Below are 18,316 nucleotides of genomic sequence, written 5' to 3' on the forward strand. Positions count from 1 at the left end.
TATTGTTGTTGTTGTTGTAGCAGCATAAACTTACTATACATACGGGGAATGCTGCTGAAGTGACAGTCCTTAGCCGGATATAAATCCGTCTCGTTTCGGTAACGTAGAGCCGACTGTCGTGGAAACGCGTTTGTATATATGGTGGTCGGTGTTACAACAGCATGAGCTTGCCTCATAATCTTGGGTCAAAAGACATATCCAAGATGCGTGATAAATTGCCAGCTTTGAAGAAGATTATTGCCGAAGACTTCGCCAGGTTATACTGTAGCTTTAAGTTTATTGGCCTCGCTGCGGAGACTACTAAGCGAGATTGCTCATTCCATTTGATCCATTTGTATGCCTACAGATGTCAAAATTCCCTTGTTGAGATCTCTCATGGTGAGAGTCTACAGGACAAGAGTGTCGAATTCGACTACGTATAGCTGCTGCATAAATTTAGCAGAAATTTTATAGATTTTGTGAGTTGGTATGAATAAAGAGCGGCTGCTGTGTTTCACGATTGTCAGCTTTACGAAACCAATGCGGTAATGCCTCCGATAAAGGAACAAGTCAGCTGCAACAAATCTGTCTTTATTTGCTCCTTGTTAAAACGCCGCCGTAGTCGAATGGGTTTGTGCATGACTACCCTTTGGAAGAGCGTAGGTTCGAGTCTCCGTGCATGAAACAGCAAAATACTATCATTTTTATAAAAAATAGCATTCGCCCGTCGGTAGACAATGGTACGAGGGGTGCCTTTTATATGTCGGGATTAGAGAACAGAAACAAATTTTAATCCTCGAAAATCACTTTATTGTTTTTCAAAATATTCTCCATGAAGATCTATACACTTTTGCATGCGTTTGAACCAATTGTCGAAGCACTTTTGCCACGCTGAATGAGATACCTCCAAAACATGCATTCTGAATGCGCGCAACCGCTTCTTCAGGTGTCGAAAAACGTTGACCTCTGAGTTTGTTTTTTACGTACGGGAATAAAAAGAAGTCATTCGGTGCCAAGTCAGGACTATACGGCGGATGACCCATTAATTCGATGTTTTGGGTGCTCAAAAATGCAGTTGTTTGAGCCGATGTGTGAGAGCTCGCATTGTCCTGGTGAAGAGTGATCCGTCTTTGGCGATTGGTTTTCCTAATTTCTTGGAAGACAACTGGCAAACAAATGGTTGTGTACCCTATCGTGGTTGGTCTCCTTGCCGCGGGGATGGGGCTTAAATGAAGGCTAAATTCCTTCTTAGGAATTTAACCTGTCATGAACTAAGAGGGAAGCTCTGTATGGGGATTGGTAGAACACCCTTACACGCTACGGCGTGTGGGATGCTCGTCCAATCATCTATACGGAGAGTACCGTACCAACACATTCCCAAGTCAAGGTGTGCTTGGAATCGTGCCGAGGACTGAATGGTGCAGGGAATTAAAACGTGTGCATCGCGAACGGAGTTTCCCTCTCGAATACCTGGCCGCCTTCGAGAGTAACTGTGGCCTTACCGCGGTAAGGGGCGCTGCCGCGGAGGACCCCATTACTTCCCCTAAATACTCGTTGGTTGTGGAGCTTGACGTAGTCACGCGAAGCAACCGTAAGAAATAGATGAAAATGAACACACAACAAAATGATAAAAACAAAAAATTTGTGCCGCGCTGCGACACAATACCATCCTCCGAGGAGGATACCCTGCTGGCCTCTAGCCAAGATACGGCTGAGTCAGCAAAGAGTAAGGGAAGTACCAGCCATAGCACACCCTTACCAATCAAGCAACAACAACAACAAACAGTTCTACCACAAGCATCGAAAAAGGCGGCAGACGGCACTCAGAGAGAGAGTCAGGTCGCTAAAAAGCACAAATCCGAGAGTGCTCTCATGAAATCTCGCTACACGAAGGCGAGGTTCATTCTAAGCAAGATTGCCAAAAATGAACTCGCTGGAGCGACTGACGAGCGCGACGCGGCTGACAAATTAAAGTACCAGCAGGTGGTTAAGGAGTACGAAGACTTCTTATCCAAAAAACCTAAAGAAGACGACAGGAAAAAAGGCGATGCGTTGAAGAGAAACAGGTCACAGGACGTGATCGATCAGGCACCGAAGAGACCTAAGGTGTCCAGCAGCATCGAAGAAACGAAACAACGACCGTTCAGTGAGGTGGTTAAGGATAACCTCCTCTATTAATCGATGAAACCACAAATAGTGGCAAAGTGGTCCTGCAGAAGTGGGGGCAAGTGGAGGCCAAACTGTCCAAGCTCGTGCTAGACAAGCATGTGGTTGGAGCACAGGGCGGAACTCTCCCTTCCTTCGATTCTGCAGGAGTACTTCGCGGCTGCAGGGTCATCAAGTGCGACGACGACTGGTCAAGGGTTGTCCTAGAAAGGTGTGTTGCTGAGATCAGCAGCACACTGGAAGGCTTAAAACTTAAGCTAATTCCGGCCAAAGACATCCCTTGCCCTCCTCGCGCTCGCATTTGGCTACCAGTGATGGACTTGAGCGGTGCAGAAGTGCTGAAATACCTCAAGTCACACAACCCTGCGGTGCCGATGGACGACTGGGCAATCGTGAAGGCAGAAAAACCGCAAAAGAGCAGCATGTCATTCGTTCTGCAGATCAACGATGAGTGCCTGCCAATACTAAAACAACAAGACAACAAAATGCGGTTTGGTCTAAGAAAGGCCAAACTGAAAATTTTCAAAGCAGACAGCAATGAAAATGAGGAAGACCCAGACGAGGTCGACAACAACATACAGCTGGAAAGGCTAGAAAAGCTGGACCTAGCTGAAGACGACAATAAATCCGATGCCTAGAGCCATACAGGTGAATCTGCAGCACTCGAAATGTGCTACAGAGAACTTGGATGTCTTCCTCAGGGAAGGGGACATCGACATCGGTTTCATACAAGAGCCCTGGGTCAGAGACAACGAGGTTAAGGGGTTCCAAAACAACAAGAGCATCAACATTTTCTACAACAAAGCAGACGGTAAGCCACGGTCATGCATAATCACCAAAAAACACCTAAAAGCTTTTCTGTGTTCTAATTTTAGTACTCCTGATTTTACGGTGGTGAAAGTGGAGCTGCAGAAATCGGCGATATACCTGGCATCGGTGTACATGCCACACGAGAAATCGGCGCCGCCAGACGAAGTGGCTCGTTTCCTGACAACACTAAGCAGCACAGACAAACTATTGATGGGCTGTGACGCAAACGCTAGAAATGAGCTCTGGGGCAGTTCAGAGACGAATGAAAGAGGTGAGTCACTTTTTGAATTCCTATTAAACACCAACCTAGACATATGTAATGTAGGGACCACCCCAACCTTCACTTTTCCGAGCTCGGCAAACTTTCCTGGCTGGGAAGAGGTCTTAGACGTTACCCTATGCACAAACAATAACTCCCAAATAGTCACAAATTGGAGGGTATCCGACAAGAGATCCTTCTCGGACCACAGCTGGATTCTCTTCGATATTAATCTCAAGCTTGAGAAACCTCTCCCATATAGAAATCCTAGAAGAACAAACTGGCACACATTCCGTAGAGTGGCCCAGTCTAAACTTCAACACCTAAACAGAACCATAACGTCAAGGGAAGACCTAGATGAGAAAGTAAGAGCTTTCGAAACTTCCTTGACGAAAGGACTTGAAGCCTCATGCCCTGCCACATATGGTAAAACAACTTATCCTACCTGGTGGAATGAAGATCTAAGTCAACTCAGGAAAATGACAAGAGAAATCTTCAACATCTGCTACAAACACAAATACTTCAAACCCTACAAAGACTGCCTTAGGGAATACAAGAAAGCAATCAAAGAGGCTCGGACAGAGGCTTGGAGAGATTTTTGTAGTTCCATAGAATCAACCAAAGATACGGCCAGACTAGGCAAGCTTTTATCCAAGGAACACTCCTGCCCTTCCTTCTTGAAGAAAGACACCGGAGAGTGGACAAAATCATCGGCCGACACACTAGAACATCTTATAAATACACACTTCCCAGGCAACACAGAATACATTGAGAACAATACTGACAGTGTTCAAACATCCAAAATACCACCCATTATAATCAACCACATTGTATCCCAAGATAGAATATTATGGGCGATAAAAAACTTTGAACCATATAAGGCAGCCGGTCCAGATGGGATATTCCCAGCCATGCTGTGGAACACTCGAGAAACGACGATTCCTTGGCTGGAGGTCTTTTTCAGGAAAAGCCTTACGCTGGGGCACATACCAAAAAGCTGGAGGAGGGTTAAGGTAATCTTTATCCCTAAAGCTGGTAGACGCGGTCATGATACAGCGAAAGATTTCAGATCCATCAGCTTATCCTCCTTCATCCTCAAAACTCTCGAGCGATTGTTGGATGTATATCTCAGGGAAAAGATTACAAACTCAACGATTTCACCATCTCAACATGCCTATCTCAAAGGAAAATCCACAGAGACAGCTCTTCATGAGGTTGTAAGTGAGATTGAGAAGAGCATAGAATACAAGCAATACTCACTAGTCGCTTTTCTCGACATAGAGGGGGCCTTCAACAATGTTACCACAAGATCTATAATTGAGGCTCTTAACATGTTAGGCATAGACATGGGTCTCAACGAATGGATAGAGAATATGCTCAAAACTAGAATAATCATCGGTGAGGTAGGCAGCAGCACGATAAAATGCTCTGTCAACAGGGGAACCCCTCAGGGAGGAGTATTATCCCCTCTGCTATGGTTACTAGTCGCCAACAACATCCTCACCAAATTTAACCAAAAAGGAATTAAAGTGGTGGCGTACGCGGACGACATAGTGCTTATGGTTTCAGGAATGTTTCCAACCACAATCAGTGAGATTATGGAAGGAGCTCTGGTATTACTCAGCAATTGGGCCACGGACTGTGGTTTAAGTGTAAACCCGAGTAAAACGGAACTGATGCTATTCACCAAGAAAACCAAGGTGCCAAACTTTAATCTCCCAAAACTAAACGGCGTCAGCCTCACGCTAACCAAACAGGCAAAATACCTAGGGGTTATCCTGGACCCCAAACTCAGCTGGAAGTCCAACGTAGAGTACAGGGTAAAGAAAGCGAACATAGCACTTTACACATGTAAGAGAATGTTGGGAAAAAAATGGGGTATCCAACCAAAATTATCCAACTGGTCCTACACAGCCATTGTAAGGCTAATACTAACATATGCGGCACTAGTTTGGTGGCCTGCAACTGAAAGGAAATACAACAAAACTAAGCTGAACAAGATACAAAGAACAGCGTGTATCTTGACTACAGGAGCGCTTAGCACCAGTCCTACTGAAGCGCTCAATGTACTAACACATCTATTGCCATTAGATTTACACATTAAAACAATAGCTACTTGCAGCGCGGTGAGACTCAGAGACATAGGAAGCTGGACAACAAGGCCGTACGGTCACAGCAAGATCCTCCTACAGGGACCCCCGCTGCTCAAAAACGGATCAGACTACACAGTCCCCGACCTAAACTTCAAGAAAGGCTTTACGGTACGTTTTCCACCCAGAGCCGAGTGGAGCAAAGGAGAGGTGATTGGAAGACACGACATCGAAATTTATACCGATGGTTCTAAGATGAACTGTGGTGTGGGAGCTGGCTTCCATTCGGAGCCACTCAACCTATCTCAATCAATTCGTCTTCCTGATTATGCCAGCGTGTTCCAGGCAGAACTTTTAGCGATCAGAGAAGCATGCAAATCCCTAGAACTCTACAAGGTAGTTGGTGCAAGAGTAGCTATCTTCTCAGACAGTCAAGCAGCTATTAAGGCCTTAGAATCCAACTACATTTCATCCAAACTGGTCCTACAGTGTAGAGAGAAGCTGAAACTGCTCAGCCATTGGCTTGAAATTACCCTGATATGGGTTCCCGGTCATAGGAACATACGAGGCAATGAGATAGCGGATGAGCTAGCAAGAAAAGGCTCAACACTAGACATAGCAGAGGCGGTGGCAGTTTCCACCCCACTGAACACACTAAAAGCATCTATTGCTTCACACTATCATGCTTTAGCCGAAAGAAGATGGAAGCAAATACCTACATGTATCACAACAAAAAACACATGGCCGTCATATAAAATCCAAAGGACGAATGACCTGTTAGGATGTTCTCGGCCAAACATTTCACGTATCACTGCAACCCTTACAGGACATTGGAAAGTAGGGGATCATGCAGCTAGACTCAACCTACCCTTCAATCCTATCTGTAGAAGCTGTCAAGCGGAAGGGGTGAAGGAAAGTCTGTTCCACTATTTATGTGAATGTCCGGGACTAGCCAGGGCACGACTCTGATCCTTCGGTAAGCCTTTCCTGCAGCAAATTAAGGAGATCTCCTATACTTGGACCTCACTAAATGGATCGGACTCGGAAACACCAAAACAAAAAAAAAAAAAAAAAACAAAAAAAAAAAAAAACAACTCATCATTTCACGAGATAGTGGTATTAAAACGGTGCTGGTCACTAATTAGGAGCGTTTTCAGCTAAGAAATGTTCAACCACCTCAACAACAACAACAACAACCACTCAGAATTTACTGTTCTGCGTTGTTCTAGTGGTACGGTTGCGACATGTACAGTTTTTCCGAAAAAACAGGCGACCATTTGCTTGGAAGTGCTTCGTGCGCGAACAACTTTTGTTGGATTTGGCTCATCTTGAAACACCCATACAGTCGACTGCTGTTTACTTTCGGACTCATACGCATAAATCCAAAATTCATCACCTGTCACGATGTCATAGACGTGTTTCGAAGCCACGCGATCGTATTTTTTGAGCATTTTCTTCGACCAATCGACACGAGCCTTTTTTTGAGCGATTGACAAATTGTGTGGGATCCAATACGAACACATTTTTTTGACAGTCCAATGTTTATGCAATATTGAATGTATGCTGGTCCCACTAATGCCTAAGATTGTCTCAATCTCACGATAGGTCACATGATGATCTTGCAATATCAGTTCCCACAGCATCAATGGTTTTCGGAACAACAACTGATGTTGGACAACCTTCACGAAATCCGTCTTGGAGTGAGCTACGACCACGATTGAATTCACCATACCATCGATAAACACTGGTCCTTGATGGAGCTTCATCGCCAAAAAATGAATTAAGTTCATCCATGCAATGTTGCTGAGTTGATCCACGTCGAAAGTTGTAAAAAATAATCACACGAAAATGTTCACGATTTAATTCCATTTTTGGACCGAGATGAATCTTTTAAGTTACTGTAAACAACACAAATAGCGCTGGTATTTCAAAACGTTCTGAGTACGTAAAAGCCAAAAAATGTCAAACTTTGCGATACAGCTGTCAGTTGCGAGATTGCAACACCAGGGTTGCCAAATCCCGAAATATAAAAGGCACCCCTCGTAAACGTCCGAGCCCATTTCTGTTATGAAAAAGATTCTCGTTAAAACCATCAGTCTTTCGGAGCCGGCGTAAAATTGTCTGCAGCCTCTCAATTTATGAAACAACTTCTAGGCGCACGCCACAAATAGGAGGAGAAACCTGGCCAGACACCTAACAGAAGCGCTGATTATTTATTAACTTTTTTCTATATTTTTTTAACCAGTACCCAAAAGTTGAAATTGTAGAATTTCTTTACTACGCCACTGTGCCCAAACTCCGCTGTGTCAAGCAAAAACTTCTTGCGACATCTGCAGTTGGAAAAACACAAACTCACGCGCACACACACAGAGGTCGCCAGCAACGTAATTGCGATGACGATGGCGTTAAAGTAAACATCGCGCCAGAACGTAATTGTTTATATCCGTCAACACGACAGCGATGGCTGCTGCGCTGGGCAAGTGGCAGAAAAAGAAGAAGAAGACGAACTGCCAGAAAGGTGTTGTTTTGGCAGAGAGTTTAACGGTTTCGTCAGTTAGCAAACGAATTTCGGACTGGTAAAACGTGTAAACGGAAAGCAATAACGGCAGCGAAAACGCTCAACAAAAATTAATAAAACCAAAAAAAAAGAAAAAAATTACAACAAAAAAAGAAATAATAAAACCGAAAGGAAAACGCATTGTGGCAGCAACTACTAATAACTAAATAGTGTGTCATGTAGCTGAATGAGTGTGTGTATGTGAGCAGCAGTGGGGCAGCAGCAAGGCAGTAAAGGAAAAGGTTGTGCAAGAAGAAGAAGAAGCAGCAACAGCGTTACAACGTACAAACAAGTGAAAAAAGTGAAAAAGCTGAGCGCCGGAGCACTAAAAAAGTAACGAAAATAATTTGTAGTGAGGTAAGAAAAACGTAGTGAAAAAAAGTGAAAAATATAGTAAAAGTGTGACAAAAATTGTGCAAAGTGCTTAATGCAAGCGGACGGAGTGCCGGCGAGGGAAATTGGGGCAGCAGCAGTAACAGCAGCAGCAACAACGGCAGAGCCAGCCAGGAATTCGAAACTTTAGGGGTGCCACATAGGTGAGGCAAAAATCGGAGACATTTGGTGTTGGTCAAAATTGGGAACGACTTCTGGTCACCGCATTTTGTTAGAGAGCAACTGTTGTACGTTTGGAGGAATACCTGTGTGCCAGCCATAGAGGAATAAGTAGCGTGTGTCTGTCTGCGTGTTGTTGTGCTGACATGTTGAAGTATCTGTAGGCGTGTATTTGTGTATCGAAACAGTCAATTTCTATTAATTGGAGGCAGCATAAAAAATATCGCAGCATTGGCAATGTATGTGTGTGTATTTATTTATTTTTTTTTTGACTTGCATAAGTGTATGTGCTTGTGTGTGTGTGTGTGTTTCAGGTTCATGCAAGCGACTGCAAGGATAGAAATGTTAAATGCCAAACGTAAAAGCGACAATTTCGGTGTGTATGCTGGCGTGCTTCACATACTTTTTGTTGTTGTTGTTGTTGGTTTTGCCTTAATTATTGTTGTTGCTGTTGTTGTGGCGCTTTTATTGGTTTCGCACTCGAAGTTGAGTGTATAATAAAAATTAAAGGGCAAAATGAAAAATAGAAACTGAAAATTGTGAATTGAAAACTGTAAACTGATATACGCTCCCACACACACGCACACAAACACAAATAAATATCTACATACATACACATAATATACAGGTATACTTGTGCGCTTGTGTGTGTGTCGCTATGTATGAATGTGTAACATAAAATGGGCCGTAGTGAAGGTAAAGTTTGACACAATTAAAAAGGCGTGCGACAGCCCCTGCTAGCAAAGGATACAAATAGCTATACCCACACACACATACACACACACACACACATGCTTATAGTATATGTTTGAGCGTGCATACCTGTATGCTGTCTGCTTCAATATTACATACATATGTGTATGTTTGTGTGTGTGCCCCCAAGTTGCCTAGTTGTTGAAAAACATCACATAAGCCGGAGTAATGGGCGTGCGGCATGTGGTGGCACATGCATCGCTCCCCACTCACGCCAACTCGGCAAGACGGGTTGACAGGTTGCTTACATGCGGCAGTTAGTCAGTAAGTGAGACAGTCGAACGGGTGGTCGGTTGGACGGTTTGCCGTTTAGTTGTCTCACAACTCCTCCATTGGCTGCTTGCCTGCGAGCCCAACACCCCAACAGCACAACAGGCAGTCTGCCTGTCTGACATGTGCCTTTGGCAGTACTTAAAATGTGTATGTATGTGTGTGTGTGTGCATACGAACATGTATGCTTTTAAGCGTTCCAGATATGTTGCTGGCAGAACTAATGATTGTTCGCTACTACTAAATGCATGCACACACACACACACACTTATTAACTATGCAGTGGTTTTTTGCTCCCTCGCTTGTTTATTCCCACATAATTGCGATGTAGAGTGAAGTTTTAAAAATACACGCCGCTTCGCCTTGAACAACCAAAATAAAAGAAAGGAAAGGAAAGGAAAAAAAAACAATAACAACAAGAGAAAGGCAAAAAAGAAAGGACCAATGGGCGAAAAATCGATGCAACTTGCCAACAGGCATGCGAAGTGACACCCCATTCGACAAACAGAGTAGTGAAGTTGTGCACAACAACAACTACAAGCGCGCATCAACATACATACTTACATGCGTACATTCACACATATGTACGTATGAATGTACATGCAAATTTACACGCTTGCGTTAGCATAAGAAAAAAAAAATAAAAATAAAAAACAACAACAGTAAAAAAATCCTTCAGTTTCTAAAGTACAAAAAAAAGGTGTGATTTTTTCGTACACGAAAATTCATTTAAAGCGAACAAAGTGCAAACAAGCAAAAAGCAGGTACAACATTTTCATTAAACAGCTTCGCAGAGCAGAAAAACAAAAACAATCGCAAAAAAAGTGAAGATGAAAAAAACTCACCTCATCAATTATAGAATAATGTTCGCACCATAAAATTGAAGTGTTAAAATTTGAGAGCAAAAATTCATACATACACACAAACGAATGCAGCAAATGGCAATGAAAATATTTGCCAATTAATGTTAATAATCAATTTAGTTTATTTATATTAGTACTGAGTAATACATATGTTTAAAAAATAAATGTTCCGATTATAATGAATGGCAAAATTGTGAAGTGAAATTTGCCAAATTGTTTTTTGGGTATTCCTTTGAAGCCGTAAGGTGTTTGATGTGTTGCGGCCCAGCACAACAATAAAAAATGGCATGAAAACGTGCATGTAGTCAATTGTATGTATGTGCATATGCATATAACGGGTGTTTTTTTTAGCTGCATGAGAACTATCCAAATCGATAACGCTGATTTGACAGCTAAGAGTGACAATTTTTGGTTAATTGGCCAAGCTCCTCTTCCTATTAGTGGCGTGTGTTCTGCTACAAATGGAGGGACGTGCTAAAGGGTTTTCCAATAAGAGGTGTTATTCCTGTAAAATGAAATGGTTTCGTTGCTTGTGCGGCACGTAGCGCCGTCATATTGAAATCAAACGTTGTCCAGATCAATACCATTCAATTCTGGCCATACGAAAACGTTAATCATCTCTCGATAGCGCAATCCATTCACCATAACTGTTGCTCCAGCTTCATTTTCGAAAAAGTAATGTCCAATGACTCCGACGGACCATAAACCGCACCAAACAGTCACACGTTAAGGATAGAGAGGCTTTTCAACGATAACTCTTGGATTTTCTGAGTCCCAGATCTGGCAATTTTGCTTGTTGATGAAGCCACCGAGGTGGAAATGGGCCTCATCACTCAAGATGATTTTTCGATGGAATTCCGCATCATTTTCATGCATTTCAACGACCCAATCAGCAAAGACACGACGTTGTTGATCATCGGCCGGCTTGAGTTCTTGTGTTAACTGGACTTTATAAGCCTTAAGACCCAGATTTTTATGCAAAATACGGTGTAATGACGTTTGTGGAATGCCTACTTCCAAAGAACGACGAGAAATCGACAAACCTGGGGTTTCTTCAACACTTTCGGCTACAACAGCAATATTTTCGGCGGTTCTTGAGCGACGTGCGCGGGTTTTATTCTTCACATCACTAACTTGTCCCTCGAACAGCTCGAATTTTTTCACCAATGCCTGTATTGCGGTCCAACAAGGTGCTTCACGATGACCCAAAAATGTTCGAGTTTTCGAGTTTAACGAACCGTCTCTGCCAAATTTTCACCATTTTTATCATTCCATTTTTATTAATGGCGTAAATTCTACTTGTCAAATATGAAAGAATGACAGCTTCAAAAGTGACATCTACCGAAAGAGCGAGCTATTCAAAATAACATCTGTTATTGGAAAACTCTTATGTGCATATGCATGTAACGGGTGTTTTTTGAGCTACTAGAGAACTATCGATATCGATAACTCTGGTTTGACACCTGAGAGTGACTCTTTTTGGGTGCTTGGCTAAACTTTTCTTCCTATTTATGGCGTGCGTCTTTATAGTTTACCACAAATGGAGGGACCAACAGTTTTAAGTTTACTCCGAATGGTAAATGCCTGTATTATGAGGAGCTTTTTCATGGCAGAAATACACTCGGAGGTTTATAAGTGCCTGTCAAGGGGCAACAGCTAATAGAAAAATCGTTTTCTTCATTTTAGTGTTTCACGGAGATTCAAACCTACGTCTTTCGAATGATAGTCATGCACCAAGCCATTCGGCTACGGCGGTCGCCCGAGGCAAGGTTGGGTTAGGCATATCTGGCTGATCTGAGTAGAGCTCAGCGACCCGACAAGGGTCCGTAGTGTCGCGTAGTGTTGTTGGAGTCGTGTTAAATATAGTTCGTGGTGCAAGTCTTGACGAATTTTAATAAACAGTTTAAACTTTCGTCAGCAGATCCTTGTCGCCTTCAGAGATGAAAAGTATACCGATCCCCAGCAGTTGTAACGAGGTCTGCTTAGTGGCAAAGGAGGTGTTCTAAAGTAACGTTTTCTTCTTCGCAAAAGTTACATACCGCGTTCTGGACTAATTCCATTTTAGCTGCGTGAGGTATGGATTGTGTGATAAGACTTGTAAAATCTCAGAGAACACGTCTTTAGAGTGCCCAAGGGGAGAACAACTCGAAAGGCAGTTGAGTAACGCCCCATTGGAGGCTGAAGAAGAGGACGCCCCAGAAAAAGATGGCTCGAAGGCGTGGAAGTTGGCCTTAAAAGCTAAACGTGCGGCGGTGGAAGGGGGTAGCCTTAGATAGAGACAGATGGCACAAGGTTGTGAATGAAGTAATGTTTCACCAAGGACTGTGATGCTAAAAAGAAGAAGAAGAAGAAAAAGAAAGAGCAAAGGAAGAGGAAGAAGAAAAAGGAAAGGAAGAAGAAGAAGAAAAGGAAAGGAAGAAGAAGAAGAAAAAGAAGAATAGGAGATATGGCGTGAGACAATGTTCCGTACTCTCAGTACTCCAATCAATATTTAAAATTCCTTCCTTGGAAGTGATAAAATAAAGTTGGTTGTTTTCGTGTTGCAAGTTCGTAGCCATATTTTGGCAATCCTTTGGAAGGTCGAGGCTTCCCATATAGACTGTGCTTCCAGAGTTAGTTCCTCGTCTAGTTCGGTTTTCAAAACTGAGAGTGAGCGATATATGTTCGACGTACTCATTCTAGGCAAACGGGTGCCTACCTTAGCAAGCTGGTCCGCTCTCGCATTTCCCTCTATTTATTTGTGCCCTGGTACCCAACCATATTTACCATTTTATTCCAACAATATTCTTGTTTTTTTATTCCCATTTTAAGTTCTCTAGCGCTTAAGAAACACCCGATATACAACTTCTATTGAAAAAGTACCCGTAATATCTCATTGAAATGATTGGGCAAAAAAAAAACGTATAGTCAGAATAATTATTTTTTCAGGTTGCTATTAGAGTTCTAAAATCTTCGAAAGTAAGCTTGGATATCTAGTGCAGTATAGCGAATTTTTGTTTGTTCATAAATCTATTCTTGTGCAGAAATTTCAGCATTTGCTTCGAATTCTCGCCTTTGTAGGAGGTGCTACTTCTCTTCTTCCAATCGAAGAAAACTACGGCTAAGGGTCACCAAGTGGTCTTAAGGGGGGACCCTCATTTATCGGGTCAAAAAAATCGATTTTTTGGAAATAATTTTAATCTATTCTACAACTATTTAAGAATATACTTTAAAAATTTCAAGTCGATATCTGTATTTTTGAAGGAGTGACAAAATTTTTAACAGGACGCGACGGGTGGCCTGATCGCCTGTATCCAAAACTTTAAACGCGTTTTTCTCGAAACATCATTTTTCGATTTTGTGTACACAATTGAGAACGCTGTATTGAACCAATCAGGCTTTACAATAGCTCATTTTAAAGATAATTAAATTGTTTTCAATGTGACATTAAGTGTTTTTAAAAAAAAAAAAGATTTTCATATTTTTTTGTAATTTTAAAGTCAATTTTTATGCATGAAAAATCACTTTTAACATAAAACTGGGTAAAAAATATCAATTTCGACATTTTTTTTTTAAATCAAAATGTCACATCGAAGGTATTATCCTAAAGTTTTAAAAAAAATTTGGTTTTTTTATTTCAGAAAAAAATTCAGAGCGCTAGAATGTACACAGATAGAATGAGGTGCCATGGACGAGGTGTATATTTCCATACTTAAAATGTTTTTTTTCTTCTCCGAAAATTTTTGTAGACAGTCAAGACATTTATTAAAGTACTTTATGAATTACAAAACGTTTGAAGTTATTTTACCTGAGAAAAAAATTCCCAAAAATGATGCATTTTTCGACCGTCTAAATGAGGGTCCCCCTTAAGTACTTATAGTGAGACTGTAATTAGTGAAGGCGCGTGTCACGAGTGAGATGAATGCTTCCATTGCAGCAAAAAAGAAAAGTCACGGCAGCAAGGTTAATTAAAACCAAGTGAAACCGTCAGAGTGGGCCGGTAACGAACGCAGCTAATACGTTTGAGCAGAGTACTAAAAAAAAATTAGAATATTTATCCTCCCCCATGACAGATCTTGGCCTTATGCTGCAAAAAGGTTGAATACATACTTTTTGTTTTTGGATTTTGATTTGAATGGCCAAATCGTAAAACTCAAAAAACGCTAGGTTGTTCCTCCAGTTTTGGTAGCGTATGTTTAATACGTCCGAGTACGTACCCATGCGGGGCTTTCATCTCTAGTTGTCTAGATATTTCCGTATCTTCTTCCTTTTTGGCTCCGCTTATTGGGTATAGAAATCTGGGTGAAAAGAAATTCATTAGGTGTGGCCAAGCTAACGACACCGGGGTCATGATAACGGTTTCTTTACGACAAAACTGAAATTTTTGGGTGAGCGAGATCGAACTTGAAATCCCAAGGCTTCTGGTATGAACGCTATTACTCTAGTATAAAACTGATTGATTGAGAGAGAATATACATTTTACCAGACCGAGAACGAATCGTGACTGGCGCTTTGGTGGGGAGTGGCTCTAATGTTTAATCTAAGCTCTGTTAGTAGTGTATCGTTTTCACTTCGAAAAATTTGAGTAAAAATAATAAGACTCTACCACACATGAAAGTAAAATAGCCTAATTAATGAGATAGCGGAAGCGTCTAAAGTCGGGATATGTTTCTGGCCACGGATAGCGCACCAAGGGAACTTTTAGGGCTAGCACAGCCACAGCTCTCGAATGCTGAGTATCCTTAGCGTAAGTAACCAAGCGTTCTGTGCCGATAGATAATTTTTTAAGGTCTTCCAAGCAGAGATATATGCCATTCGTCTATGTGAAGAGATAAACTTAGACAGAAATTTACGGAATGAACGCATTGCCATTCTGAGCATCAATCAGTCGGCACTCAAGGCTCTGTAATCCTGTGAGATCAAGTCCTCACTGGGTTTTGAGTGTTTTGAGAAACTGAATCTACTAGGAACGCCCAATCGCATCCGGCCAATTTGGGTCCTAAGACAACGCGATAGCGAACTAATTGGAAAAAGAGGCTGCGGCCTCGGCATTAATAGGACGCGAGCCCTTCCTTGCCATGGAACAACTTACCATTCAGGAAAAGCATATAAGTGCAGAGCTAAAGCTAAGGAAGGGTAGTCGAAACCAAATTATAGGGCTACCCCAGGCGAAATCTCTACTGAGAAGGTATAACCAAAAAAGGTTTAAAAAACTCATAATCCTCCCCATGGATAACTGAGAATGCTTAGGGGTATTGTCACAATTAACTGCAGACTCCGTAGTAATCTGCACATGATGAGAACATGGTCCGTTGATCTTGTCGTTTCTGCGACCAATCCCAGGAGACTCCATGTACCTTCTCCTGGAATGCAGCGCTATAGAGTAGAAAAGTTGAGATATCTCGGCCAACTGCAGCCAGAAGAAAGGCGCATACGCTCAATTCAACCCTATTCTATCTTAGGTTTAAAAAGGGGACTGGGTATGGATGAGGTACTGTGATGAGTACGAGACTCAAAAACCCATGAGGTCAAAGTGCAAACCTCAAAGTAATCTAATATAATCTTGTCTTTACTGGGCATTGTCCGTTAGTTACCCAGGCGGTGAATTGTGGGATTACTTCAAGTAATCCTTTCTGCAGAAGCTGTCTTTAGGATGAGGTGGAATCATCTTAGCACCTTCTCCTCAGTTGTGGATGAGATGCAAGCATCTCAGTAACTTCTCTTCAGCCGTCCTGCTCTCGTCGGGCTAAAATTCAGGCATCTGGGCTCTCATTTTTTTGCTGCACTTGCGGATATAGCAGAATTACACATCTGTTGAAATTTATCAATTGCTTGAAGAGGTTAAGGCAATTGTAATAGGCAACCACTTAGTCTACCTTGATCCACCTCTAAGCCAAAGCTTCCTCTTTATTTTTCAACCTATTTGGTTCTTCTCACTCTGTTTTCCTCTGTATGTCATCACAACAGACGAATTTGAATCTTTGTCCAAATGGGCTCTTACATGAGCAGTCATTTACCCTATTCAGATTTAGATTTGTTAGAGGTTTGCACTGTGACGTCATGGTTTTTTGAGCCCTCAGAAGCAATAGAGCACCCTAAGATAATTTTCTGCAATAGGGACCTTTTGGAAAATCACCTGACGAAGTGAATTTAGTCAGACCTGGAATTAATTGGAATATAATTTTCTTATAAGGCTTGAGACTTCGGAAACCCATTTAGCTTCATCTCTAAAACACATCTAATGCGAGCTTTGGTGAAATTATGTGCTTTCCTTCCCATTTAGAGGAGCACACTCAAGTAAAAAATACGCAGATAAAAGAGATATGACTGCCTGAATTGATTTACAAAAATTCGCAAGAAACTTCAAAGAAATCAATAAACAAAACTATAATTTAGCATACGAACTCGAATCATATTTTTCATCAGTCTGCATTAATATTTACACATAGATGCGAATGCTTTCATGTCAATACTTTTGTATACAAATACGCACAGCATTTTGCTGTCTGCCTGCTGCGTTCAACTATCGGCTTTAATTGACAACTCAATCGACAAGCGATTCTCGCATTTTACAAAATTCAAAACCCATCAGCAGCCAAATAAAGTAACATATTTTTATGAATATACAAACAAAAGTCATTTGCTAGCATGAATATAAGTGTCTATACCAACTGTGTGCGCCATTTAAATGCCATCAAATGTTGAGAATCTTTTCCATTTCAAATCGTTACGCCGTTGTTGTTATTTTGGAAATTTTCGGCAATGATGTGTGAAGTGTTTAATTATTAAATTGAAACAAAAACGAAAATCAATAGGAAAAATTGATGGCTGTGCGAATTTGCATGGCCAAACATGAATTCCACTTGCACGTACTGAACCCAAAATGCGCGCCTAGGCAGCACATAGAGCAAATTGACGGCCAGGCATGCCAGCGCTGGATGGAAAAGTGTGGAAGCGTGCGGCAAACGAAAGTTTTGCAATAATATGCGGGGAAAGGGGGTTGCCGAATGTTAAACTGCTTGTGGCGTTGATTATACTTGAAAAAAGGGGCACATTATACTTGAATTAGAGCTTTTAGCTTCAACAAGAGTAAGGCCATGCCGATGTTGCTCATACGCAGAGGCCACCCGCGGTTATACTTTTGGTGGGCATGCATACTTACCTACATACACATATAATTGTTATTTTTTTGGTACATAATAATTTTGTTTGTTTTCGTTATTTCATGTACGTTCTCGCCGAGTGAGCTTGCGTATGACTAGCAGTCCGCACTAGGTCTAGAGTTCGATCCAGACTCTGGGTAAGAAACACAAGAGAAGCAATTTTTTTTTCTAATAGCAGCCACTCTCTGGCAGGCAAAGACAGACCTATGAGTCAGTTTCTAACATGAAAAAGCTTCTCTCAAATACCAATGAGTAGTGCAACACCAGGAGCAACTCGGAGCAGGTGAAGCTCGGCTAAGCGCTTAACAAAGGCTGTTAATCATTTACGTGACAAAAATTGTTATTTTTGTTGATATTTGTTTTTTTGTATTTGCGTGCGTTGTAAGTAACAATTGGCGTGCATACATACGAATATCCACATTTATATGCCTGCATGGCTTTGTATAAATTACATTACAATTAAATTCTCTAATGGAATGCGATCTGTGCGATATGTGAAAAATATGCCAACATTTTTTTGTGAATAATTTTACAAGCATTTATAATGTAAGCTTTAACCTGCATATTTTAGTTTTAGAAGGCTGATTTTTATGGATTTTTTTGAGAAGCCTAGTGATTATTAATTTAGTTCAAGTTAATGTGGTTTTATATCATAACAGACTACGATTACAATTCAGAAGAATATAAAATTAAGAATATAAATAAGAAATTTCAAATTTCTTAAAGTAACTCGTTTGAGAAAATCTCTACGCAATAAAATATTCAAAAAATTATATTAGGTGCGCAACTAAGTCCCCGCTGTTTGCCAATAGATGTCGCTAGCAGTGTGTGCTAGTTGATTCTAACATAACCTAAACGTCAGAAACCAAGCTTGG

At 41.4% G+C, this 18,316-nt stretch overlaps 1 protein-coding gene across 1 annotated transcript in view; it reads left to right on the top strand.

Moving 5' to 3' along the window:
- The first annotated feature begins 7,960 nt into the window (after window positions 1–7,960).
- Window positions 7,961–18,316, top strand: part of LOC129249142 (potassium voltage-gated channel protein Shaw) — a 61,119-nt gene continuing 50,763 nt past the window's right edge. Inside the window, exon 1 of the mRNA XM_054888795.1 lies at window positions 7,961–8,397. The gene's annotated coding sequence lies outside the window, so the exon portion shown is untranslated. The remainder of the gene's footprint in view (window positions 8,398–18,316) is intronic.

This window comes from Anastrepha obliqua, chromosome 5, assembly GCF_027943255.1.
Source record: "Anastrepha obliqua isolate idAnaObli1 chromosome 5, idAnaObli1_1.0, whole genome shotgun sequence".
Classification (NCBI taxonomy): Eukaryota; Metazoa; Arthropoda; class Insecta; order Diptera; family Tephritidae; genus Anastrepha; species Anastrepha obliqua.